Source organism: Equus quagga, chromosome 4, assembly GCF_021613505.1.
Source record: "Equus quagga isolate Etosha38 chromosome 4, UCLA_HA_Equagga_1.0, whole genome shotgun sequence".
Classification (NCBI taxonomy): Eukaryota; Metazoa; Chordata; class Mammalia; order Perissodactyla; family Equidae; genus Equus; species Equus quagga.
Window position 1 is genome coordinate 119,348,023 of NC_060270.1, and position 26,815 is coordinate 119,374,837.

Below are 26,815 nucleotides of genomic sequence, written 5' to 3' on the forward strand. Positions count from 1 at the left end.
TCAGATCCTGGGCGTGGAAGTGGCATTGCTCATCAGCCCATGTTGAGGTGGCGTCCCACATAGCACAACCAGAAGGACCTAGAACTAGAATATACAACTACGTACTGGGGGACTCTTGGGGTAAAAGAAAAAGAAAAGGAGGATAAGAAGAATATTGGCAACAGAAGTTAGCTCAGGTGCCAATCTTTAAAAAGCAAAGAAATCTTTGTTTGCTAATTTCAGTTTCTGTGTCATCTCGGGGTTGGCCTCAATAGAATACCTTTGCTCTTGAGAATGACTCATATTTTCCTGTTTTTTTGTATGTCAAGTAATTTTCAGTTGTATCCTCATCATTATGAATGGTATATTTTAGAGACTCTGGCTTATGTTGTTTATCTGAAGAATATGGAATTTTATAAAATTTTTCAGCAGGCACTTAGCTTGGTAGAACTTCTTATAAATTCTTTCTCTCCTGCAGTGGGCAGCAGCTCAAATTTAACTTCAGTTACTCCAGCCTTAGCTGAGCTGCTTGTAGTTGACCTGCACAAGCATAGTTAAGGGGCTAGTCTAAGATAAGGGCTTCCTGTCTCAATCCCTCCCTGCTTTTCAGTGGTTGTTGTTGTCCTGAAGTTTGTCCTCTGTTTTTTTGTTTTATTTTGTTTTGTTTTTTGCTGAGGAAGATTTGCCATGAGCTAACATCCACTGCCAATCTTCCTCTTTTCTCTTGAGGAAGATTTGCCCTGAGCTAAGACCTGTGCCAATCTCCCTCTATTTTGTATGTGAGTCACTGCCATAGCATGGCCACTGATGAGTGGTATAGGTCTGCACCTGGGAACTGAGCCTGGGCTGCTGAAGCAGAGCAGGCCAAACATAACCATTGGGCCACAGGGCTGGCCCCCTCTCCTCTGTTTTTTTAAGTCATAAGACTATGGCTTTCTATCTGAGTTCTAGCCACCCTATGTATATGCCCCATATAGCAGCCTGTACTTAGGTAAAAAAAAAAAAGTGTTAAAAAAAAGTAGCAAATACACATGCCATTCCCTTTATCTAAGTATTGCATCCCCTCCACCAGCATCCTGCTTTTGGTCATTCCCCAGTGGCTTCAGGTAGTTTTATTCAGATTTTTGTAGTTTTATCTACAGAGGCGTTTTTCTGAGAGGAGCTTTTTCGCCATGACAGGAAATAGAATGTTCAGAGTAATATGTATCCCGTATTTCTCAGACTATGCTAGTTAGGGGGTTAAAATAGAGTCATCTTAATAGTTATAAGGAAAAATTTCTAGCCACACACTTATCCATGGTGGGAATTGTAGCCCTCCTCAATTTTCTCCCAAATTGTTTGGAAGTCCCCAATGGATATTTCATTATTTTTCATAAATAGTCTGCCATTTCTTTTCCCCTTCTCTGGCTTGCTATAACTCTTACTCTTTGTGAGAATTTTGGTCCAATATAAGTTAGAGGAAACAGTCCCCACAAGAGACTACCTTCACTTCTGACACCAACTGCAAGTTCAGGAGGTTCCCTCAGATTTGGTAAGTCACTGAAAGGACACACAGAACTCACTGAAAACTGTTATACTCATGGTCACAGTTCATTATAGGGAACAGACACAGATTAAAATCAGGGAAAGAAAGAAGCACATAGGGCAGAATCTAGGAGAAGCACCCAACACAGAGCTTCTATTGTCCTCTCCCTGTGGAGTCAGGATGCCTTACTCTCCTGCCCTCAGTGTGTCAATATACATAGAGTATTGCCAGCCAGCCAGGGAAGCTCACCTGAGCCGTGGCATTCAGGGAGCTCCATTACATAGGCATGGTTGATTGTCCATGTAGTTGATCTCAGTCTCTAGTCTCCAACCCATCTGGGCATGACCCAAAGCCCCTACCATAGACTGAATTGTTGATCCTTCTAATATGGTCGGCCCACCCTAAATACTGTCAGGTGTGGCCCTTTCACACCCTAAATCACATTATTAGACCATCCAGAATGAACTGAGGCCCCAAGGTAAACAAAAACTCTCCTACCAGGAGAGATTGCCTCCCAGAAGCTGAGACTACCTACCCAAGGCCAGTCCTTCTCTTTGGGCAAGGCCATATTCTTTACTACACACACACACTTGTTGTTATTGATGTCAGCTAAGTGCATTCAGATGACTGTTGATACCTATCAATCTCTCAAGGATATTAAAGGCACTGGGTTCTTGTCACTGCAGAAACTACTGGTACTGATGGAGTTCAGACTTTATCTTCTTGAGATCCCATGGAGATTTCTGAGAAGCAGTTCTCTCTTTTCCTTTTTTATTTGGCAGGGAAAATTGTCCCTGAGCTAGCATCTGTGCCAGTCTTCCTCTATTCTGTATGTGGGACACTACCACAGCATGGTTTGATGAGTGGTGTATAGGTCTGCACCTGGGATCCAAACTTGGGAACCCTGGGCTGCCAAAGTGGAGCATGCGAACTCAACCACTACACCACTGGGCTGGCCCTCAGTTCTCTTTATTTTTTACCTGCTTTCTGATTATTAACCTCTTATGTGAATTCATGACTCCAGGGCAGAGGGCAATCCCCATGGCAGAAACTATGGTCCTTCCTCTCTGCCACATTTTGTTTCCTCTGCTGGAGATACTCTTCCTACTTCTTTTTTGCCTTGTTAACTCTTATTTGCCTTTCAAGATTCAGATCAGAGGTCATTTCCTGCAGGAAAGCATCCGTAACTGCCCCTTTGGGAGTGAGATGCCTCTCCTAGTGCTCTCAGTGCACTCAGCACGCCTCTAATCCCCACAAGAATATGAGATGATACATTGTAACCTTTCAGGTACTCCTCTAGGCTACCAACTTCTTAGGGCAGAAGTGGGTCTTATTGATCTTTGTATCTCTGGCACTTAGGTGACACTTGACACAAAATAAGGGATCAGCAAATGATTGCTGAATGAATGCTATCCCAAGAAACTTCTCTCTTCTGAAACTGCCCTACTGTTCTTGAACAAAACCTTTACAGCTCTACTGTCTCTTCCCTTTGATTGTTACTGAGAGGCTTCTTCGTCCCTCAGGCTAGGAGGCTGCGTTCCTTCAGGTCCCTAGTTATGCCCACTCAGGCTGGAGTCCTGGAATGAGCACAGTTTAATCTCAACCTGGGACATGTTCATTGACCAGAACTTCTACCAACGTGGCGCATCAGAAGATAAACGACTGCATGTGGCCTTTGTGGGGACACTTCATTCTGCTCTCAGAAGTGACCCGGCTCCTCTGATTCAAAGGTTGCAGAGGAGGGTCTAAAATATAGTTCTATGCATCTCATGATGGTATGATGTTCAAAATTATCTTGGTGTGAACATCCCTGTGTAAATCATGTTTGCTTATAGGTGAATAGAGAAATATAATAATCCCCGTATTATTTGGTTACCTTAGAATTCTGTTGTATTTGAAAATAAAGCAGGATGCATGTTTCTTCATTTCATTTACAATAAGAGTGGAAAAGCTTTTTTGAATAAAATTGTGTCCTTTCAAATCTAATATAGTACAAATAGTAGTAAAATAAATTTTACAGGTCCTGGCGATCACATAATTCCAGAGGTAGGAGAACATATGTCTCCAGGGTGTGGAAGGTCACTCAAGGAGCACTTTTAGGTGCTGATCTTGCACTTGCGCGAGGCTGAGAGTAAGCGCCTCCTTAAATTTTGTGTCCTGTGCACCTTGCCTGCCTGACCCTAGTCCTGGCCCTGAATACGTGCTGCTTCTATCACTTAGAAAGCGTGCAACCTTAGAAACGTAAGTTACTCTCTCTAAACCTCAGTGTCCTCACAAAGAGGTAATGACAACCTGAGAATTTTAATTGAATGTCAGTATGCAGGTTTGGGCAATATAAAAACAGCCAATGAACAAGTTTTAAAGAATGATAAACTTAAAGAATAATAAAGGGTACACTAACCTGAGATATTCATTTTAATTCTTTCATTTTACTGAGGAGGAATTGCTCAGGAAGATGCAGTGACATATCCAAGGCCATTAATCTATTTTGGGCAGAACAAATGCTGGAGATACTATTCAGCATTCTTTCCACTCTGCCCTACTTACTAGACAGCACAGTGAACTAGGTTGGAGACTCTGGAAAGGCAGAGGAAACAAATGGATTCAGGAAAGTTTGTGGAGGAAGAATTGATTGGTGAGTGACTAGTCAAGTGATGGCTTAGAAGCCTAAAGGACGTCTACAATTTAGACCACTGATACCTAAGAGAGTAATGCCATCAACTGAAGTAAGCAATGGAAGTAGGTAGGAGAGATGGTGAGTTGCCAAAAGACTGGAATAGAAAAAAACATACTTAAGCTAGGATGTGAAGGATTTAGACAAGATGTGAGGCAGAATTTTTCGTGAAAGAAGCCTGCTAGGAGTTTGTAATCGGATATTTAGGCAAACTGAGAAAATCTTTTATGCTGGTCTTTGAAAAGAGGGTAATTTTCTGGGATGGCTTAAGCGTAGCATTGCTTGTAAGCAAGAAGCTGTATTCAATAATTTCCCCAAGTCCATCTGAGGCCAGTGATTCTTTGAAGTTCTTAGATTTAGTACACATGGCTTATAAAATGGATGTTGGATATGGTACATAAAAATATGAAAGATTCAAAATGACCTTTTTAAATAGGAGGGGAATCAGCTATGCTGTATCAAAGGGGTTACTGTGGTGTAACCTTTCCAGCTCCTGCAGACTGTAGTGCTTTTAAAGACCCAAGAATCTGAAACTTCATCCAGGCACTAACCATATGTAGCCAGCATGTCTGCCAAGGCGGTTACAGAGAAGGAAGACAGCTTATCAAGAGGCAGCATCTGTACCAGAGAACCAGGAAGCCTCCCGAGCTGAGTTTTTATCAGCAAAAGAGGGAAGATGAGCCTGACCAAGTTGTTGTCTCAACAGTTTCCTGCTGAAGACAACTCTGTAAACTAAAGAAGTCACATTTAACATCTTTTTAGTTTTCTGGCTCAACTGGTAAATAGTTATGCTTTCATCATTGTTGGTTTTCTTCAAGCATAACCATGGACTCAAAAGAATTTTCAGAAAAAATGATTTTAAGGAAAATACTATAATCCAGGCTGTATTATTGTGAGAGAAATCAGAGTGACCGAAAATGATGTTTCAAAATCCTACTTTGAACTTGTCTTAGGCTGGGACCCAGAAAAAGCTACTTCTACTGTGGAAATATGCAAGTGTTGGTGATCTAGACCAAATAGATTTGCTACTTTCAATGGAGTAGTTTATTTACAGCATCTTGATGAGAGAGAATGTGGGGGCTACTAGTTCATTTAACTATAATGATGGATACTACTCACAAAGACAGAATGTGTTCAAAGCTAAGGTGTTTTCTGTATGGTGCATGGATTTTATTGCAATGACTATTCTAGAGCAGTCAGAAGGACATGGGACAGAAATTAGCATTACTAATTTAGGCAAACTAGAGAAAACTTGGTAGTAATTATTTCTGTAGACAAGTAGCAGTATGATTCCAGTAAAGCCTGTATTGAAATTGGCCCTTTGGGGATGGTGACTGCCCTCAATATCCGTCTATTTGGATAGAATGGAGAGGGTATACAGGGATGAAGTTCCGTGCACTGGATTTTGGAGCCTTAGAGGAAAGTGGTGCTGAAATGTTGAAGACATTATGGGGTGTATTCACAAGCCTAGTGTATGGGTAAGAGTCTACTTCTCCAGCTTTGAATGGACTGAAGAGGAATGCGGAAGCCTTTATGGTACCTGGAAGGTTTTGCAGCTTTGTGAGCAGTTGGAAGCAGAAATTTTGGTCTACAGAGGTCTCTTAGCCAAATGGTGGCACACTGCAAATGAATTAGCACTATTGTTGGTTTTCCTGGTAGCATTCATTAGGTCGTAGTCTTGTTCTATAGTCTACACCCATTTCTTGGAGAAATTTGGGATCAAACTCTTGATGAAAAGTTGTGCAACTTAATTTTTGTCACAGCCATGTTTTTTAGGAGTCTTTTGAAAAAGAAATGTATTTATTATTTATTCCTTCATCATGTATTTTCAGCTGGATTCTAGAGTATAAATGGAGAACAATGAGAGATGAAGACAGAGTGACAGGGTAAATTATGATGGACCCTCATGTGATGACAATGAAGCTGGATTTTATTTGTAAGACATTAGGGAACAACTGGAGGATGAAGAGATGCATCCAGAGCAAAGGTGAGATAGTAGAGGCTTGTTGGCTCACAGCCTTCTGGTTATACCTCGATCGTGTTTAAACTGTAACACCCAGCAAGAGTGACACTGGGTTGGAATACAAACTGTTTTGCACCTACTGTGGCATACCTGGTGCACTACATATATTTATGTTTATTGCACAGCCCCCCGTAGACATTAGTGTTTGCAATTCTCGATCTAGAAGTTTGTCTTCAAACGCCATATAGAAACACTATATCTTTACATTACGTGAATATCACCAGGTCTGACAAACCTATAAATTCAAATACAGACTCATTAATACTAGTGCTAAATAATTATGGTTCTACATATACAAAAATTTGACTTAAGCAATGCTTATTTCTGAAAATCTCCAGGGATCTCTCATATGTGCAAGAGAAAAACAATTCACTCATATTTTCACCGTGTTGCCAGCAAGTTGTATGGGGGAGGTGTCATATCACAACCACTGCAACTGATGCCTTTCTGGGAAAGCAGCTTCCCTGCCACTCTACTGGCCTCAAAGGTGGTTGCCACTGGTTGGCCACTGCTCTGCAGACTCACGAGATGTGGCCACATTCTTTCAGTACAGAGATGGGGATGTTCATTTTTCCTTATTGGTTTCAAACTTTTGTTTAGGTGCCAGAGCCCATAATCTAAGAGTTTTACTGGAAAATAGCAGCTTTACTTCTGAGTCTAATTTTTCTTCCTTATGTGTTGCAAAACCCATCCTTAGAGCTGTTTGGCAGAATGACACCAGAGCATCACATTATTAATCGTTTTTTCTCTTATTTCCTTAGGTTCTTCCAATCCCCTTCTCCCACCTACCTCATATTTCCTCCTTTCGGTAAAACGTAGAAAAGCTCTAATGCATTTCAACTCATCCAAATGGGCACTCCATTTGGAAGATGACCTTCAGTCCCTCAAACAGATAAGGGAGCCCACTTTTGGATTAGCAGGGCACGGTACTAGATTACTATTACCTAGTGTGGGTAACCCACTGCATTTATTTTCATGTTTTTATAGTTTGAGTGTATACTCATGATCACATCAATATAAATATACTCATAAGCACAATCTTTGCGAAACCTCTGTTTTAAAAGTTGGGACTGTTCTGCATCTACTCTAGTAAATTCTACCTGAATGTTCCTTTCTTACCGTCTTTGGTTTACTGATACCACTACAGTTAAGCGAATCTATATTAATTTCTTTGCATCTCTTCTAAATGAGAGTTAAAGAAAATGTATTAGTCTTGCCTTCTGATGCCTTTTCACATCTGTTCCAAACATGTCACCCTCCTTCAAAACCCAAGTCAGGACTCCTGTCTATGAATCTTTTCTTGCTGACTCATGTCTTGTTTTAGCCACTGGCATCACATTAATTCGTCACTTTCTGAAAGGTTTTTTATGGAGCACTGGTTTCTTGAAAGATACTAATAAGTGTTCTTTTGGAGAGATAGGAAAAGAAATTTGTGGCCAACTAAATTCGGATAATTTTGCTCACTACATCTACCTTTCTCAGTGCACCTGAACGTATTAAAAGCTCTAACAATTTTTTCAATAAAGAAGTGAATTTAATTTTGTATTCAATCTTATTAATGTGTATGCTCTAATATTTGTGTTACATTTGTTGCATATTGCAACTTTGTTAAGCTGTAAATTTCTTAGGAATAAATAAATATCCTCTATTTCTGTCATAACTCCCCTTGGTCCCTGATTCAATGCTGTGTATAGTTTTGCTACACTTACTTATTTTATACTAGACACCATTCTAAGTCCTGGAAGTTCAAAGATGAGTAATTTTTTTTACAGATTTATAGAATAACAAATAGCTTTCAACGAACAGTATGTTGCTGATATTTAGCATTTATTGAATTATGAGCACCTTGGAATTCAATTTCCAATTCTAAGTGCAACAGTTTACTCTCTGTTTCTCTGCCTCCATTTAAGAATCTGTTAATCTTTTCTTCCCTGTTGTTATTACGCAACTATAAAAAGACTTTTAACCGTATTTGAAAACCAAGGTAAAATTATCAAAATATTACACAGGGATTTGTAATTTTGTTTTCAGTTTCACTCTGATGATGAAAAAGTAAAAACATAAATACAGGGCATAAGTATACTTCACTTGTTCTTTGGAATATAATTTATTCTTAAATTAGAAATGGAACATTTCTAACAGGAAGGATCAAGGGATTGTGAAGTGGTGAAATAACGCTTTAAAACAGTATTCCTAGGAGTCTGACATCCCCAAAGCGAGAAGCAATAGGAGAGACGGATAATGGCAGGAGGAGGTGAATGAAACAGTTTGTTACATTGCTGATAAGAATGCAGGGGTGCTATTGCCGTAATTTAAAGTGTTTAGGCTCGCTGGATGGTGCACGTTAGTACTAATTAGTGTAAATTAGTGCTAATTTCTAATACTCAAAAGATTATTAGCTTTTTGACACAAGAAGTAGATATTCAGAGTTCAAAGGGCCCCCCACTACTCAAAATTTGCAGTAGTGTTCTACTAGACAGGGTTATAGTCCATTTGGAGACAAAAGAATTGTGGCCACAAAAAGAATATCTCTTGGTTCATTTTGTAATTCAACGAACACTTGTTGTGTCCCTATTTGATGTCAGGGGAGGTGATGGCAGTTGTAGTGGTAGTTAAAAATAAACAGTATCTTCTGAAGAGAATATAATGTTTTGGGAGAGATGGAAAGCTTAAAAATATAATGTGATAGAAGTATTTAAAAATTGTTACTATTACATGGTGGAGGAAAACAACAAAACTTTGAAAAACCTCTTGAGAAGTGAGTGGTTTTGCTCCAATTTATTTAGGAGGATAAAGAGCTCTTAGACAAAATGTTAAGACACACAAAACAGAACAAAACAAATGGCTTGAGGAGGTATTGAGAAAACAAATATTAGGGTTAAAATCTCAGCAAGTGAATGCACATGTCATGTCACAGAGAAAAATCTGAAGAAGAAACTGCTTCTGGAGTTAGATAAGGCTCTTCTCATAAAATGTGAACTCTGACCTTTTGATGAAGCAGAATCTTCCCACGTTCTATGGAATAATAGTGACCCTTGGCATCAGCCTTGGAGGGAAAAATCACAGTGGTGTTGAGAGACCACTTGCCGTGGTGTAGTTTCCATGGCAAATCACGAGGTGTATCAAGATTCTTACAACCCACCAACTTCAACACACTTCTGCCAATACACCAAGAAGAAAATGATACCATGAAGAAAAATATCTAAAATGTATTTCTTATAAATTTTAATTCTAAGGTGGAAACTGAACAGTTTGGGTTTACAGATAGAATTTAAAAAAAAATCTCTTCTTGTATTTGAAAGTCAAGAGTTTAGAACAGAAAGGAGAATAAGGGAAGTGAAACACTGACTTCACAAATAACATTGAACAACATAATTTTTTTGATACTACTGCATATGATGAAAAACACACGGGTTTGTCAAGAGGCGGCAACATCCTTTTACAGCATGTGGGTCTGTCAAGATAATCTCAGATTGGAGAAGAGAATTTAAACTAAAATTTGAGAGACTTTTGGCATAAGAAAAGCAAAAGAAGGAAGTGCCACGTATTTCTTAGGAAAAATGATTAGAAACTATTATTGGAGCTTCAGATATCTATGTTCCAATTCCCAAAATATAATTGTTTGCCAAAATAAGAAAAAGATCTCAGAAGAGTGTTACCACTGTCTGTCTTTAAGGACTGTCCCTGCTTGCAAGTCCTGCTGCAGCCTACCACAGGTGTGGACCCCATTGTTTGTGGATACGAAAATGGGTCCGGGGGTCCGGCGTGAATTGGCTTCTCCATGCCCTTTTTGGAGGGTCTAACTTAGACTTCTGCCCATGTCTTCTCGAACCATGATGAAGTTAGTTTCATTTCTTAGCCCTACATCTGTCGTATGCCAGCATCTTGCCTTTTGCAGGCAGCTGAGGTTTTGGCAAGTTGGTTGCTGAATTGCTGTTATGTTTATGATTCTAACATATTAGGTAGATATGTCTTCTAATATAACTTGAAGAAGGTCTTTAACTACTAAGATCATACCTGTGTTTTTGTGTCCTGTGTTAAAAACATAGATATGATTAAAGTTACTAGATGAGACTAGTAGATGTTTCTGTCTTTAGGGATAGTCTTTAAATAAGCTGCCTGTGGCAAATTATTGGGAGCAATGTAAAGATGTTTCTAGGCCTTCCCTACCAGTTGAGGAAAGAAGTCTTTCGATCTGTGAAGAAGGGTGTAGGAGCTGGTGGTGAGGGTGGAGGAGGAGGAGAGAAGAGGAGGGAGAGATGTCTCCCTTCGTTTACTGTCCCCTCCTGCCTCCCACCTTGGAGCCGACTCGACTACACGTCCAATGTCTGGATCTGTCCTTTCGCCCGTGACCAAGGCCGAACACTCCTCTGGTCTGCCAGTTCATCTCATTCCCATTCCATCAAATTGCAGTTTTCCAAAGGAACTGTTAGTTTATTGAGATCAGATGTGTCTTTTTAATAAAAGTCATAAATTGGGAAAGATTGTTGAATATTCTTGGATTCATAAAGACATTTGTGACACATGTATTCTAACCCGGATACAAGAGACAATGCTAAATTGTATATTTATATATTTATCATCAGTAAAGTCAAAAGGTATGTAGAGACAAATAATTAACTAAAAAACTTACTTTATTAGCATTTTAAATTATTTTAAATTTCAGAGTTTACTAGAGGGGCCAATATAATAACATGAAAAGCACTTTAATTTTTTCATATTTGTCTAGTTAAAAGTATTCTGCAGGTATTCAGAAAACAAAATGCTTTTTGGTTTTTGATTCTTTTTGAGGAAGGTGAGCCCTGAGCTAACCTCCATGCTCATCTTCCTCTACTTTATACGTGAGACACTTGCCACAGCATGGCTTGGTAAGCTGTGTGTATGTCCATGCTTGGGATCTGAACTGGTGAACCCCAGGCTGCCGAAGTGGAGAGCGTGAACTTAACCACTACACCACCGGGCTGGTCCTCCCCAGAAAACAAAATGTTTTAAAAATTATATCCATATTTTCTCTGTAAGAGATGGCTATGGAAGATAATTGAAATTGTGTGTACACATGTTTTTACAATAGCTTGGGTTAGAGTATGCTAATGGCAATATTTCCATTTATTCTATCTGATATTTGGTTTTAATATTTACTCTTTATTCACTTTCTCTTGATGAGACAGAGAGACATAGATGAATTTGCTGATTATTATGGAAATGTGAAATGATTTTCTTTTCTAGCCAAGACTTCTTATTTCTAGAAGCCAAAGGTGCTAACTCCACATATTAACTTTAAAGGAGAGCAACTAAAAGAGTTAGTCTTTAAACCCAAGATTTATATACAAAAGATTTCTAAATCAAATGTATCCATGAGCGTACATGTCACTCAAAAAAAGTAAGTGAGACCTGACTCTCTAATCAAGAGAGATCATGTTGTCAGAGACGTGGCAAAATAATACAATTGTTGGTTTTGTTCTGGCGTCATAGTCCCTGCATAGAGATAGAAGAAAATGCTTCTCAGACTTTAATGATCACACCAATCAGCAGGGGATCTTGCTAAAACACAAATTCTGCTTCACTAGAGCTGGGTGGGCCTGGGATTCTGCGTTTCTAACAAGCTTTCAGGGAGCGCTGATGCTCCTGCTCCTTGGACCGCAGTTTATAATGTGGATGAGCAATTAGAGTAAGGTTCATGATTCCACATCAGTTTTCTTTACTCCTCTTCTGTCCAGCTGTTGGCCTACCTTCTAGGTAGATCAGAGTGAATTCTGATACTAAAAGGATAAGCTGGAGGATCGCTTCTATAAAACTTTGCTGCAGATCAGTCAACTAAAAAGAAGTTACAGGGGCCGCAACAGAAATAATAAGACTATTGGTAACATATGTACTACATGAGTTTCTTGTAGCTTTATATGGTTTTGTTGATTAGTTAAAGGTAGGTAAGTTGGAATTTTCCAGCAAACTATATGTTTATTATCGTTGATATGTTTCAGTAATTTGGCAACAAGGAAAATTATTACTTGGACTGAAAAAAAATAAAGTACATAGGGTATAAGTAAATGATTCAACGCTGTTGTGTGATTTCTTTCTGGCTTATCAAGTGTACACATTTCTTCTGGTGACTAGGTAGCTTATCTATTCCTACGAATGTATGAGTTCCTTGATAGCAAGAATTATAACTCATACCCTCTCTGTGTGCGCTGGAGGGTCCAATGCAGTTCTGGGCGCACAGCAGCATGTTGACCATCGCGCAGCCTTCTCTGCTCTTCACTCTGTTCCACTGCTTTATTTTGCAGACAAGGTGCCTGCCTATGAGGCCTGTCCTGCGCTGAAAGCTGCAGTTTGGGGTGCATACGTGCTTCTGGCTTTCACTTCCTGAGGATCATTCGTTTTGAGGTGATTCTGTCCTCTTTACTTTTGCAGAGAGCCTTGTCTACCATTTGAAAAGGATCCTGATAAGAACTGTCGTAGGATTCTCCGGGAACAAATTATGTCACTTTTAGTGCTGTAAACATTTGCTAAATAATTGGTTGAAGTTTAGGAATGAGTTTATTATACCATTCTCTTTTTCGTGTGCATTTGGAAATTTGCATAACCAAAATCTAAAAGAAATAGGGAATCAAACACAGGAAAATATTATTTATGAGGCCAAGCATGTAGAAGAATAGAGAAACTAACGTGGCTACAAAGACGTGCATGTATGTATCCATTGGTTAAGGCATATGTGTGTAATTTGATAGAATTATGAGTTCAAACTCTGACAAAAAGGATTTATTTGAACAATTATTTATTCTCACAGACCAAAAAGGGTCAAGTTTTTAGAAGCTCATCATTATCCTGATCTGCTCAAGTAGGTTAAAAACAGTCAAATGTGAGGGGATATTTTAAAAGGCTACTATGGTGCCTAATGAAATTTCTCTGCTAATTATCAGGATAGAGACCAAGGCTTCAGGTGAGTGGTTATATGGGCCCGTTAGTTGTTTTGGCAGCACTGATGTACTGACTTGCTCTGTCATCTCAAACGTTAGTCACAAAGAGGGACTACCTGAGAATCTGGATTGATTAGTGTGAATCTAATACTACTAGGAGCAAGAAACCTCAATATAAATTGGGTCGGTCAGTCATTCACTTGCTTGAACAACGAACATTAACTATAGGCATGTTTTGTTCAAGACACTATTCTAAGGACTACAGGAGAAACAAGATACGTTAGGTTTGTTCCTTTCTCCCGTATCTTGTAGTTTAGTTGAGAAGATTTGACTTGTGTATTTAGTGGCAACACAGAGACTGGAATCAGTTCCACCAGAAACATATAAATGAAGGTCTAAGGAAGTGAGGAGGTAGTCAAAAGTACTTTTGCCTGGAAGGATGCTCCATTGATGATCAGTCAATAAGAGTATCTTTATGCTAGAAAGACTTCTAGGTATGTCAGTGTGAGAAATGATATTTTCTGACTTGAAAATATCTTACCTTTTAGACTTTACTTATTTAGGTAGACATTAAGAAACATAAGCAGGTCAAAACGGTGATTTAACATTTGAATACTAGATGTAGGTTATAAACTACTGAGTATACAAATAAAGTTACAAACCAGCATGCACAGTAGGATTCAGAGTTTATAATAATTCATGAGTATATTCATGTATATTTATATATGTCTATCCAGATTTGGGAAATTTTGAGCAAGATATACACCAAACTTTGAGTCATTAAATCTAGGGGATGGAATTGGATGGGTGGAATAGGGAGAAAATTTTACTTCTTAGGTGAGCCTTTGGAGATTTTTACTTATTTTTTCATTTTAGTATTTTTCAAATTCAAAGTGATAATTTCAGTTCCAATGTAGAAATGATTTTTAAAAAGGATCTAGCCCATGTGTCTGTCTTTTGACAAGATAATAAAATCATGTATGGAGGCTTTCTTATCTTTGGTTTTAAATTTTCATTTTATTTAAGCAAAATACTATGGTATGATTGCATATTGTTGCTTATGTAACAATACAGGAAGGAAAATGCACCAAAATTAAAAGTGTGATTGTGTAAGACTGAAGAGATTATAGGTGATCTATTTTCTTTCCCTTGCATTCTAAATTTTCTATAATGTGATTTTTAAAAATGTTTTGATTAATATTAATTAAAGAATGAAACAAAAAAGTTATCTAAAATACCTTTGCTTACATAATGACACACGTGCGTTTCAAGACTACTACAGGATTAAGTTTATAATGCATTTCAAGACTCTTATAATAAGCTTACAATTAGATATGTCTTATTTCTAAAACATAAATCAATGAAACAACACTATTTATAGATTATACCATATACGAGTAATTAACAGGGTAATGGCTAGCTTTGAGGAGACTGATTGTTCTAAGTAAGCATTGCATTCACATTAAAACCGTAACATGCAAAAGGAGAACATTTCACAAACATCTGCTGAAAGTGTCAAGATGTTTTGGGGTTTTTTCCCTAAAAGTCAATGGTAGAAGCAGGGTTGTCACGCTGTCAGACATCAGCATATTTCTTAGGAAGCACTCATCATTCATTTCCCACTCTTAGCTACCTGACAGCTGCGCATCATGGAAAGGTCAAGGACTCTGCTTGTAGACCCAGTTCCAGCACGTACATACTAGATGGATCATCGTTTAGCCTGTTACTTAAGCTCTCTCTGCATCAGTTTGCTCATGTGTAAAGGAAAAAAAAGAAGAGAAAAAAAGATTCCCTAGGTGGAAATATATCTGCTGTATTTTCGTCTAGGAAACCTCCTGCCTCCATTGGGTGAGTGGGTGGGGCAGCTGGGGTTCTTAGAATGAGGGGATGGTTGGGGGGGAGAAAGTAATATTTATTGGATGTCTTCTCTCTGTCAGCAGGGCTGGCTTCATGGGCATGTGACCAGCATAATCACACAGGGCTTCGTGTTTAATAGGGTCCTATGCTTGGTTTAAGGTGCTATGGTCATCAGTGTAAAATTCTTAGTAATTTTATCTTTGATTTTATGATTTTTAAGTGAAGTCAGATAACCCTGAGGTGGTTCTTGGCTGCCAGTTCCTTGCCCCCTGGCTCCCTGGGTCCTCACTGGCCTCCTGGACCACCTAGTGACAGCTGGGGCCCTCCTTTCTTGGCAGGGGCCAGGTGCAAAGAGGATCTCGCTGGCCCTGCGGTGTCTAAGAGCCAGGCCAGGGTATATTTCACGGGGCTTTGGGGCGTTAGACTTTTCCCCACTCCCCATCCAGGTAACTAGTGTGTCCCATCTGCCTTGGGTTGGGGTGTTAGGCTTGTGGGAGGGGAAGAGGCCTGGCTCAGTACCCCCACCCCCAACTGAGGGGCTGGTGTGACAAGACGAGATGCCTGGCGGCTGATGAGCTGTCTGTGTGCAGGTGCTAATACACTCCATAGACCAGCAAGGCCTGGGACACTGTGCGCGGCTGTGCAAGTATTCCTGAGGCCGAGGGAAGGCAACAATAAATAGGAAATTAAAAACATAAACAGTAATTAGCAAATAGCAAATAATAATTCAAAGCAAATTTTGAGGGAGAGGCTATGGAAGAAAGGTAAAGGCTTTGTATGCATTTTGGTATCTGTAATAACACTGTTTACCTGCTTTTTTGAACCATGGACCCCACATTTTCCTTTTCCACTGGGCCCCACAAATTATTTAGCCCGTTCTGTGCATCCAGATGTGCTTTAGGTTGCTGAAAAGATTGGATGAAGTAAGGTGTAATAAGCACCTAGCAAAGGGTCTGGAGTGTGTTCGGTCTTCAAGAAATGGAAAGATTAGAAGTAAATTGTGGGCCTTCAAAATATAAAAACATTAAGAAGCGCATTCTGGAAGGGACAGACAATCCTCCTAGAATCATGAGTGAAGAATCCTTCCATTTCGCTTTCCCTATCTTCAGGGTGGGTGGCTATTTCTAGGGAATGGTTTGTTCCTTTGATATTAGAGGGTTTTTTTCAGGACTCATTCACCAAGTTTTTGCTCTCATTATTTAGAAAGTGGTTTGGCAATGCAAGAGGCCATGCTAAGAGCAATGTGATAGAGGATGAGTGATTGAACAAGTCATTTGCCTGCCCATCCATCTAGTTTGCTGAGCAGTATTTTGATGCTGGTTAAAAGGTAGTCCTGGGAATGTTACAGCTGGAAGGTCTCATAGAGACCCTTTGCCTCACCCCTTCCCTCCTAAGTTGATTTGTTCTTGTTCTCGTGTGTGTGTGTGTGTGTGTGTGTGTGTGTGTGTGTGTTTGATCGTCAACAAAGAGAACGGCAAGTGCTGCATGAACCTGAGAAAGGTTACAGGCTTTCAGCAGGAGAAGAAAAAAAAAACAAAAAACCCTTAGCCTCCGGGAAGGGAAAATGCCCTATTTTTCTGTATCAAGAATATTAGTTTAACTAAAAGGAGTTGACACAGCTTCTTGAGAAACATTTTCCAGAAAATTAAGCCTCTGTTTTCTCTTATCTCATTTTCACCTTTGCCACTAACCCATGAGCAGTAAAACTCAGAAATCTTATAAAGCATTATGGCCAATAAAATAATTCATCAGTGTAATACATTTGGTCTGGGGAAATCTATTTTTATCTATTACATGGTACGTGGAGTGCACTGTACTTTCTTCCAAGTAACTTTTGGAAGATATCTGGCAAAATAATTCCATGTGACTAGCAGTTATTTTCTGGAGACTGGTATTGTTTTGACATGGAGAGCATTGAAAACATATGGTCTTTCATGTGTCTTGCCTTGTGCTTTTCTTGAAAATGTTTATATTTGCTTGTGGTGAAATGCATTAAGTTTCATAATCCTGAACAACCTTCTGGTACACAGATTCACTTTCAAGCAGCGTAACTGGGGAAACAGAAGTTTTTACAAAAAGATGAGGCTTTCTTATGTAGCTATGCATTTTATATGACACAGGTGCCAATTTTGGATTTTTTTCCCCTAATGTTTAAATTCCAAAGGAACTGTTATGATAAATTATCTTTATGCCACCTCCTCGATAGCTCCTATCCTTCAAGAATCAATATAAATTTGGCTGGAAATGTCAGCCTGAAAATAATGGCAAAGTCTGCACTCATTTAACCTCACAATGTGGCTTCTATAGTATTCATTGATCCTTGTGATTATGACAGTGAACATTTCCTGTGCATATAGTAGAATGAGATGGCTCCATTGAAAGGTTTTCTTTGACACAGGATGTCTATAAAAAGTACATTTTTCTATATATACCCTAGGATAAGTCTACTGGGCATTATTGCTAATGCTTTCTTCCTTTATGTCCAGAATCAGTAATCTAGCTTTCTCCTTAGCATTTGCCGTATTTAAATCAAGGAAGTAAGAGGTAGTTTGGGCTGTGCTCATCAACAATGGAAAGCCAAAGAAAATTTTGAAGACGTCTAAATGTACATACTTTAAACAGAGAGGTCATTTTCAAGTATCTTGAAATTGAATCTCAGAGATTGCATGCTAGTCGGTCAAGCTTTATATTTTGATTTATTTTATTTTATGCACTATAATTTAACAGAATATATACCATCTTTTAAAGCCACATGCATGCTTCTACTTTCCTGATCTTTGTTTCAGTTGATGGTAAGCAAGCTCAGCCTTAAATGTTCGTTGGTGTTAAATTGATCATGGATTTTATACCAAACTAGACTTTTGAGGCCCAATTACAAGACTGGAAAATACCTTACTGTATTCAATGTTGAAAGCTTGCAACTTTTCTTTTCAAAGCCCGTTATAGTATTTATATAACAAAATATCCCAGTTATGTTTTATTTTCTCAATTTATTAGAATTGTGTCTCTTTAAGAGAACTTCAGCATACCAAAGAAAGATTTGAAGAGACAGTCCCTGCCCCTAAATTTATGGCAACACCAGTTAAAATATCAGTGTAATTATAATGCTCAAATGCTCATTTTATAATGAATGTGGTTTTCAAAAGCATGCAATTTTCCAGTACTTTGGGCCAGTTTTCAAAGAAAAATTATTTAATCTTTATTTGAGGTATTAGTTAAAGGAAAGCAAAACAGCTTGAGTCTAAGCACTTTGGAATTCGTTCAAGACTCAAACTGTTAAAAGTGATTCAATCTGTTCACTGTCTTGGGTTTTGCTGAGATTATCCACCTGTAGTAAATTGAAAAACCAGGAAAGACTGTACTGTTAGAACAGTTTCCAGTTGGCCCATTAAGGGCTTTCTGAAGATATCTTCTCTGAAAAAGATGGGCATGACGTGCACTGTTTGTTCTATTTGTTTTGAGAAGATAATAATAGCAACAAAGAAGCAATCGTCTTAAAGATGTACAAGTCTTCCCATATGGACAGCACATGAATCCTCAAGGTTAAGGCGCTTTGAAAGGGCTTCTTGACTTTATGGAAGTTGCATGGCCACAGGGATGGCAGACTCAGGCCCATACTTATTAGTATCATTAAACCGTTCTTACATCGGCTCTAACTAGAACAGAAACAAGTCATCCAGAACCTGGTTGAAGTGAGGTAATGAATATAATAAGCCTCAGAAGCAGGAGAAATCAGGGCGCCTCCAAATGGCTTAGTTTGATCAGTGATTTAAAATTAGAGGGCTCTGATCTTGAAGCAAGTGATTTAGTAGCATCAGTATTTTCTGATGCTACTCTAAAAACTCTGGCAAGTACTATCTGACTCAGGCAAAGAGGCTGAGAGCAATTTTGATATCCAGTTTCATTGTGAGCATTTTATTCAAGGAAGAGCTATTAAAACTTGTTAAAAGGACATGCCATAAAGTCTTCAGAAATAATATGGCTCTGTCTTGTAAATTCTTGATATTCTGGATGTACTTTTTATTATGATCTTAATTGCCTGAAATCTATTTGGCATGCTTTGTAATCTCTCCAAGGGGTCCTTGACCATCTCAAGTCAGTAAATGTTCTATGTTTTGAACGAGTTTCTGTTTTAACAGTCGGAGCTAGCCAGTGGAGCAGGTTTCTGAGTCTTCTCCCGAATGCGTTGAGTTCGGAGCTTGGCAGATGGGGAATATTTTTGTAGTGTCAGCCACAAAGAATGGAATATGTTCTAAAGTCAGTGCAACTTTAACTAATTTAGGTCAAATATTTCCAAATACATTTTCAATCCCTCAAATTTAAAGTGATAATAATTATTATAAAAAATATTGTTGAAAAATATCTTTTCTTACTACGAACTGCTCTTCAGTATATCAAGATGAACAGAATTCAGTCGAAGAAGAGCAATCAATGTATCCTTTGAGGAAAAACCATTCTAAGGGTTTTATTTTGTTCCATTTAGAGCCGTTCCTGCTGAATCTAGATATGTGTGAGGAAGCTGGAGACCGGGCCCCATAACCTGTGCTGCACTCCCTCTGGCAAGGTTTGGTCAAGAACTATAACTGAGCCACAAAGACAGATTATATGTCCTAATTTGAGGCACTTTTGAATTTTGTTTTGGTGAAACTTTCCATCACTGCCTCTTGCTTGAATAAAAGGAACTTGACAAAGACAGCAAACTCCAAGTAGATGCTGGCCTCTGTTGAGGAACTAGTACAACTGAGCACAAGAAGCAGCTAAAAGAGGCCCTATGTGATTTTCTTGGCTAGTTAGAAATTTTTCAAAATCATATCTTGTTCTTAGGAAGCGATCTCTAGGCTTACTCTAATGAGAAGGCTTGGAAAATTGCCTTCACCTGATAGCCCCATTTTATCAGTCACTCTGGAACCCAGTACCGGGGAAAATTAACAAAAATCAAGGTCTTCTGTGAAAACACGTGAGACTCTTTTACTCATCCCAAACATATAATTTAAAGGAGTGTAAAAAAAGAATGGAACATTAACACAATACATATTGCAGAATCCACTTCTATAGAGTGTCATAAATTGTCAGACCTGGAAAGTTCTTAGAGCTAACGGTCATTTAGTACAGTCCATTCACCGTCTTTTCTTCTGTGATAAGTAAACTGAGGACTGGGCTGATTCTGTGACATACTTGCCAAGGCTTATTTATGTGACAAGATGCAGAAGTAAGTGGCTACGTGGCAAACTGAGACTTAAAGTCCTATTTCTCTGCCTAATGATCCAATCCTCTTCTTCGTCCTTGAGGAAGATTGTCCCCGAGCTAGCATCTGTGCCAATCTTCCTCTATTCTATACGTGAGATGCCGCCACAGCAAGGCCTGATAAGCAGTCTGTTGGTCCACCCCTGGGATCCGAACCTGTGAACCCCAGGCCACTAAAGCACAGCGTGTGAACCCAAACACTATGCCACGGGCCTGGTCCCCGACCAATTGTTTTTCTAAAGGGTATTTCCCTATAAAAAGGCATGCCCTTAACCAACCAATATTGCACACACATGACACATGACACCTCATGAATTCCCAAATTAACATGTAAGATGTTTATGCAACATCACATTTTAACAATCTTTTCAACTTTTGATAAAGTTTTCTTTCTTACTAAGTGAACAATTTTTCTTTTGACTGCAGTATAGATGAAAACTGTTCATCAAGTGATTTTATTTCCATAGAAGATATTCATATCATTCTAAGGCACCAAGTCACTGCTGAATTGAACATGCCAATCTTAGCAACCAATCAGTGCTCTCACTGGCTTCTTTACTTTTATTTCCAGTTTTTGGGTTAAATATTTGGGAAAGAGAGTTGGAAATGGATAATTTCTTTTTTTTTTTCTTTTACAAGAGAGACGTGTTGAGATAAAAATGCTGACAGTTATGTAGGCTTACTCCCTAGCCAATTTTCTCTTTTGTCTGCATATCATCAACTTTTGTGAGAGGCTGAAAATACAAATGTTAAATTTATTATGCCAGGAGTCTACTGTATCTCTAAGTTAATTAACCTTGTATAAGATCTTCTGACAGAATCCTTTTAATTTCAGGCAGTGCTCCACAATACACCATCTCCCCTATCTATCTATTTATCTATCTGTCTGTCTGTCTATCTATCCATCTATCCATTCATCCAGGCATCAAGACTTTCCTGACTCACCAGTCCTCTCTACCGAGTGATGGACTCTAAGATCAGTAGACAATACTGGAGATAAGTGTACCAGGCATCTACATAGAAACAGAGTTAGACAATCAACGTGCCGAAAGAGAGAGGCCTCTTGGGTGTTTAAGAGCAGATATATCGTATCCCTGGGCCTTTTGGTTCATAATTCCACATCCAGTCTTGAATCCAGAATCACTAAAAAGTTGGCTTAGTTATCACTGTGTTTCTCACTGTTTTTGAGTGGCATTCACATCACATGCTCTCTTTCTACAGTCTTGTTTTTAGTTATTTCTCCCATTCTCATAGCTTCCATGAGCATTTACATGTAGCTACTCCTCAGCTCAAATACATAAAAATTTTTATGAGGCAGTCACTGTGCATTAAATATTTCCTCAGTTAGGCTTCTCCAGGAAAGTAGGATCTGATATTACCTTCATATTGTGGATGAGGAATCTGAGCTCTAGCTGATTCCAAAGCCCATGCTTTTAATTGCTGTGGTCTGTTGACTTTCAGGAATGGCTCTGTATCTAGATGTATTTCTCCAGTAGGATGCTCAGCAGGCAACACAAACTCAGCATGCCCCAAAGCAAGTGATAATCTTCCTTGGGAAAATCAGCAACAACTTCAGACTTCACTCACTTCTATTTCTGTTAGTGGAACTGCCTTTTACCCTGGTCTGGAATATCAGTGTCATTTTCGATTGCTTGTCTCTTTCTCCATCTCTTCTTCCAATTAAATAACTTGCCTGATTCGATCTCTGCAGTACCTCTGACATGTGTCTTTTTCTTTCCATTGCCACTCATTCCATGGAACTCCAACCTTGTTTATCTCTTACTTGAATGATGAATTGGCCATCTACTTGTTTTTTACACCTCTGTTTTCCTCTTGCAATTAATTTTATTTTTCTTTTCTAGATTAAGCTTCTTAGAGCACACCTCCAATCAGCCACATTTCAGAGCTTTGTCATTTGCTACCAAATGAAGAACAAATGCTTCCAGCTGATGTTCATTGTCTTGTGATCTTCATTTATGGTGGAGGTTAAAAACTCAAATATCTACAGGCATCAGATACACAAGAATTATTTAAAGCAAGGTTTAAGGTGCTGGCCCTGTGCCCGAGTGGTTAAGTTCACGCACTCAGCTTCGGCAGCCCAGGGTTTTGCAGGCTCGGATCCTGGGTGCAGACATGGCACCACTCGCCAAGCCATGCTGAGGCAGCATCCCACATGCCACAACTAGAAGGACCCACAACTAAAAATGCACAACTATGTACCCTGGGGCTTTGGGGAGAAAAGTGAAAAATAAAATCTTTAAAGCAAAGTTTAAGAAAAACTTTTGTCTTGATAACAAAACCACCACAACAGCAACACTAATAATAAAAAGCCAGTCTAGTCATACTAATAAATAGCAACTGACATTTGCAGAGGCAATAGGAAGTGCCAGGAACTGTGGCCATCAACAGAGTTTGCGCCCTGTGCGGAGGTCCGCTTCTGCTCATCTCCACTGATCACTGGTATGTGGGAATGCAGGCCTAGACCTATAGATTTTTCAGGAGAGGCCAAATATTTAGGTTTTTATGTGTAATCTCCCAATATTTGAATACTGGTAACTAATTCAAATAAAACTAACTCTTTCTGTCTCTCTTTTCAGTTAGAAAAGAAAACTAAATAGTGACCAGGACAGACAAGTCACAAGGTGGTTACCTTGAGCTCATGGTCTGCAAGTGTGCTCCCTCTGGATTGCAGTATGTTTCTCTCGCTCTGCTATATAGATTTTATGTCCCATGCCCCCCCTTTCTCCCATCAGGATCTCTAGGTCTTGCCTTTCTGCCTTTCTTCTTATAGTTCTTATCCCCAGGAAAGCCTTCTTTACATCCCATCTGTTGAAATCTTATCAGTGCAGTCTACATCAAGTTCTGTGTCCTCCATAAAGCTCCTCCTGATCTCAGTCAGGCATCTTACTTTCTCACAAACTTTGAGTCATCTCTTTTGTGGCCCATTCCTTATCTCTGCCTTGCGTATTAGCTGTTTATACTTACATGCTCCAAATTGAGTATGCGATGCACAAGGTAAGACCATCTCTGGAACTCCACAGTCTTTGCAAATAGCACCTAAATGTAGCTGAAGCTCAATAAATCTGATTTTGAGTTTGCCAAGAGATGGGAGGAAAAGTCTCTGTATTGGGATATTTTTATTTCCATTTAGAATTGCAGCCCATCTGCTTCTTATCAAAAGACAGTAGGTCCATCCAATACTCTTCTCCCTCCATAATCCAGATACCATTTCTACCCTGTCTGTAAGAACTCACTTTTGTGGCACAGAGTGTGACATGGAGTCTGCCTACTTTAAGGAGGAAAAACATCACTGTACAAGAAGATCATCTGGTATATGGAAAGTTGATCCTAGCCAGGATGATGCTCCTATTGCTTTCTCAATAAAAAGACAACAGATTTGCTCATCTTTGTTCTCTTTTAGAACTCTTTTAATTCCTCTTTCAGTCATTATGTAGTTTCACTCAATCTTCATAGTCCGTGTTCTGAACCTGAACTTTCTCTGCTATACCACACAGAGTTCTGAAGTACTACTGATCAAATAACAGGCCATCAGGCAGCTGCCATATAGCAAATAAATGACCCCAGGGCACACTGCAAACTTAGTCATGCATATTTAAGAGCACTCAGCCTGTGCACACTCTTATTGATGAATGATAAATGCTTTGACATACCTATACCATCATAGCATTAAAAAATAAACCTGCCACAGTAGTTAGACCCTTGAGAAACTTTCAGATGTAGAAAAGCCTTTATAGAAAGTGTACTCCATGATAATGCTGATGCTTAGGAGTATCCTAAATCTTGTGCTACTGACTTACCAGGTTGGAGGTTTTAGTTACAGTTTAAGAAACTTCACTCAAGCCAGGAGATACCCTAAACTATATTTTAGTGAGGAGAGTTGTAGTTCTGTTTATATCTAACATAGTAAACATCAAGGGATTACAAAAAATATTCAGTGTTACAATAATCATTGAAAGATTCAAGGAAATCTAAAAGAAAAATGGCCATTTCCCAACCGCCTAACACGTAATCACTAATTTGATTTCTTGTTTCCTTTCAGCATTTCTCCAAATCTGCAAATACTGTTTACCTAGTATTATAGATTTTTTTTTTCCTTTTTCTCCCCAAAGCCCCCCAGTACATAGTTATATGTTCTTAGTTGTGGGTCCTTCTAGTTGTGCATGTGGGATGCCGCCTCAGTGTGGTTTGATGAGCAGTGCCATGTCCACGTCCAGGGTTCGAACCAACGAAACACTGGGCCGCCTGCAGCGGAGCACGCGAACTTAACCACTTAGCCAAGGGGCCGGCCCCGTGTTTACCTAGTATTAAACGTACTTTATGAAAACATGCTTAACTGCTATTTTGTTTTGTTAAATATTTCCTAACTTAAGAAAAATGATCCTCATATATTCCAGCAGATTCTTGCTTCTTTCAATGGGAAGTGATCTATAGATATAATAGGACCTAAACATGTATATTCTCAGGCATTTAGTTTTTCAAGGGATCAAGAAAAAATCATAAAATCATAAAGCAACAATGATATCACCAATCATAAATATAGGATCTCACTTCAATAGTTTATTATTTCCAATGCTAGAAACACAAATCCTGAGATGAGTATGCAAAATAGAGATTCATACGGTAGCTAAAGAAATATTGCAAGACAGATGCTGGCCAGTATTCATCTTTAAACAGGCTTAAATTGTATTCATGAAGAATTTGACTACTCTTAAGAAGAATTGGCCCAGGTGTCTATCTGTCAGTCATGAGTTACTTGTGGTCCAGGGGGTTTCCTGAGTGAATAGTAGGAATTCTCTGAGGTGGAGAGGCTGACAGGGCCATCTTCCGAGCTTGTTAGTATTCATATTTTGCACAGTATTGAAGTTTTGTGCATTCAGTTAAGTAGGTTTATGGATTATATTTGTTAAAAAAAATTTAACCCTTACAAAATGGACAAGTGGCTTATAAAGACTTCAGGAAAGAAACAGAGGGTTGAAGATAATATAAGCCAAGCAAATTTTGACAAACATAAAAATTCTTTTGCATAATTAGTGGGTGATAAGGAGACATAAGTATCACGATTTATGTTGATATATTATTATTTTATTTATTTATTTATTTTTGATGAAGATTAGCCCTGAACTAACATCTGCTGCCAATCCTCCTCTTTTTGCTGAGGAAGACTGGCCCGAGCTAACGTCCGTGCCCATCTTCCTCTACTTTATATGTGGGATGCCTACCACAGCATGACTTGTCAAGCTGTGCCATGTCAGCACCCGGGATCCGAACCAGTGAACTCCGGGCCTCGAATCGGAACATGTGCACTTAACCGCTGTGCCACCGAGCTGGCCCCTTGATATATTACTAAAGTATTTTTCATTCTCAATAATTCCCTGTTTTAAAGGCTACCCCTGCCCCTTGAACTTCAGGGTGACATGGGGCAGAGCAGAATGTCTGCTATTGTGACCAGGAGCAGTGAGGCTGTGAGCAGCCAGCCTGGGGACCTGAAAGCCCCTGGGGATGGGATGTGGCAGCTTGTGCCAGGGACTTCAGAAAGTGACACTGGAGAGGCCATGTGTTGAGGGGACTAATGGAGCCAACATGGTTGGATATTAGCTGGGGATTCAATGGATGCTCATCCCTGCTACCCCTCTCTCCTCCTCTGGTACTTTATAACTCCCTACTCACAGCTCCAACGAAGAAAGAGCAGAGGGAAGAGTGAGAGGAACCATGGATCGACTGACAGAAACTTTAGCCACTTTGTGGAATTGGGGGCTTAAAAAAGAAATTACAGTCATCTACAGAAAACTAAAGACTTTCTTTTTTTGCACATCTGAGTTAGTAGCCTGAAATGGTATGAGGTCCGTTATACAGAGAGCAGTTTCAATTCCCCTTTGTTTATCTTCCTGTTTCTAGACTAGTGGTTCCCAAATCTGTCGACATATTGGTATCACCTGGGGAGTTTAAAAAACTACCAGTGCCTGCGTCCCAAACACAGAGATTGTCATTTAAGTTGATCTGGAGTGTGGCCTGTGCTTTATAATTTTAAAAAGATCTTAGGCGATCCTCGTGTGCAGACATTGGCTTACTCTTACACTTTGATTTGGGAAGGCGTTCATGGATTCTTAAAGTTCAGATTGCTGGAAGCGTGACAGCCCTCGGTGCCTCCCCTGTTACAGCACACACCATTCTGCAATCTCCTTCTCCAATCACTTGGCTGCATCCCCTACAGGACTGTGAGCTGCATGAGGGCAGGGGCCTTGCCTTTTTGCTCACCATTACTCTCCAGCATCCGGCACAGTGCCAGGCATGTAGAAGATACAGAATAATTATTTATTGCATGAGTGAAGGAATGACATGGGTCTTTACCTGCTTTCCTACTTGTTATCCCCCACTCCTAGCTCCTCTTGAATTAGAAAGCTCTCTGAGTGAGAACAGATGAGTCTTGAAGCGTGGCTCCAGGAGTGACCATTGAGGAAACGTGCACATGTGCTCCTCAGCTGAACTCCTTGACAGCACTGTTGGGAGATTATGATCCAAGGCCAAGTCTGTTGTCATCATCTTCTTAAAGTTCTGGGAAGAGAACATTTCTGCCTTTC

The 26,815-nt window shown here is 39.3% G+C and overlaps 1 long non-coding RNA gene across 1 annotated transcript in view; it reads left to right on the forward strand.

Annotated features, from left to right (window-relative positions):
* The window catches only part of LOC124237855 (uncharacterized), a 62,525-nt gene that overhangs the window by 31,847 nt on the left and 3,863 nt on the right, over positions 1 to 26,815 (forward strand). Inside the window, exons 2-3 of the long non-coding RNA XR_006888162.1 lie at positions 6,011 to 6,165; positions 12,483 to 12,582. This is a non-coding gene — a long non-coding RNA (uncharacterized LOC124237855). The remainder of the gene's footprint in view (positions 1 to 6,010; positions 6,166 to 12,482; positions 12,583 to 26,815) is intronic.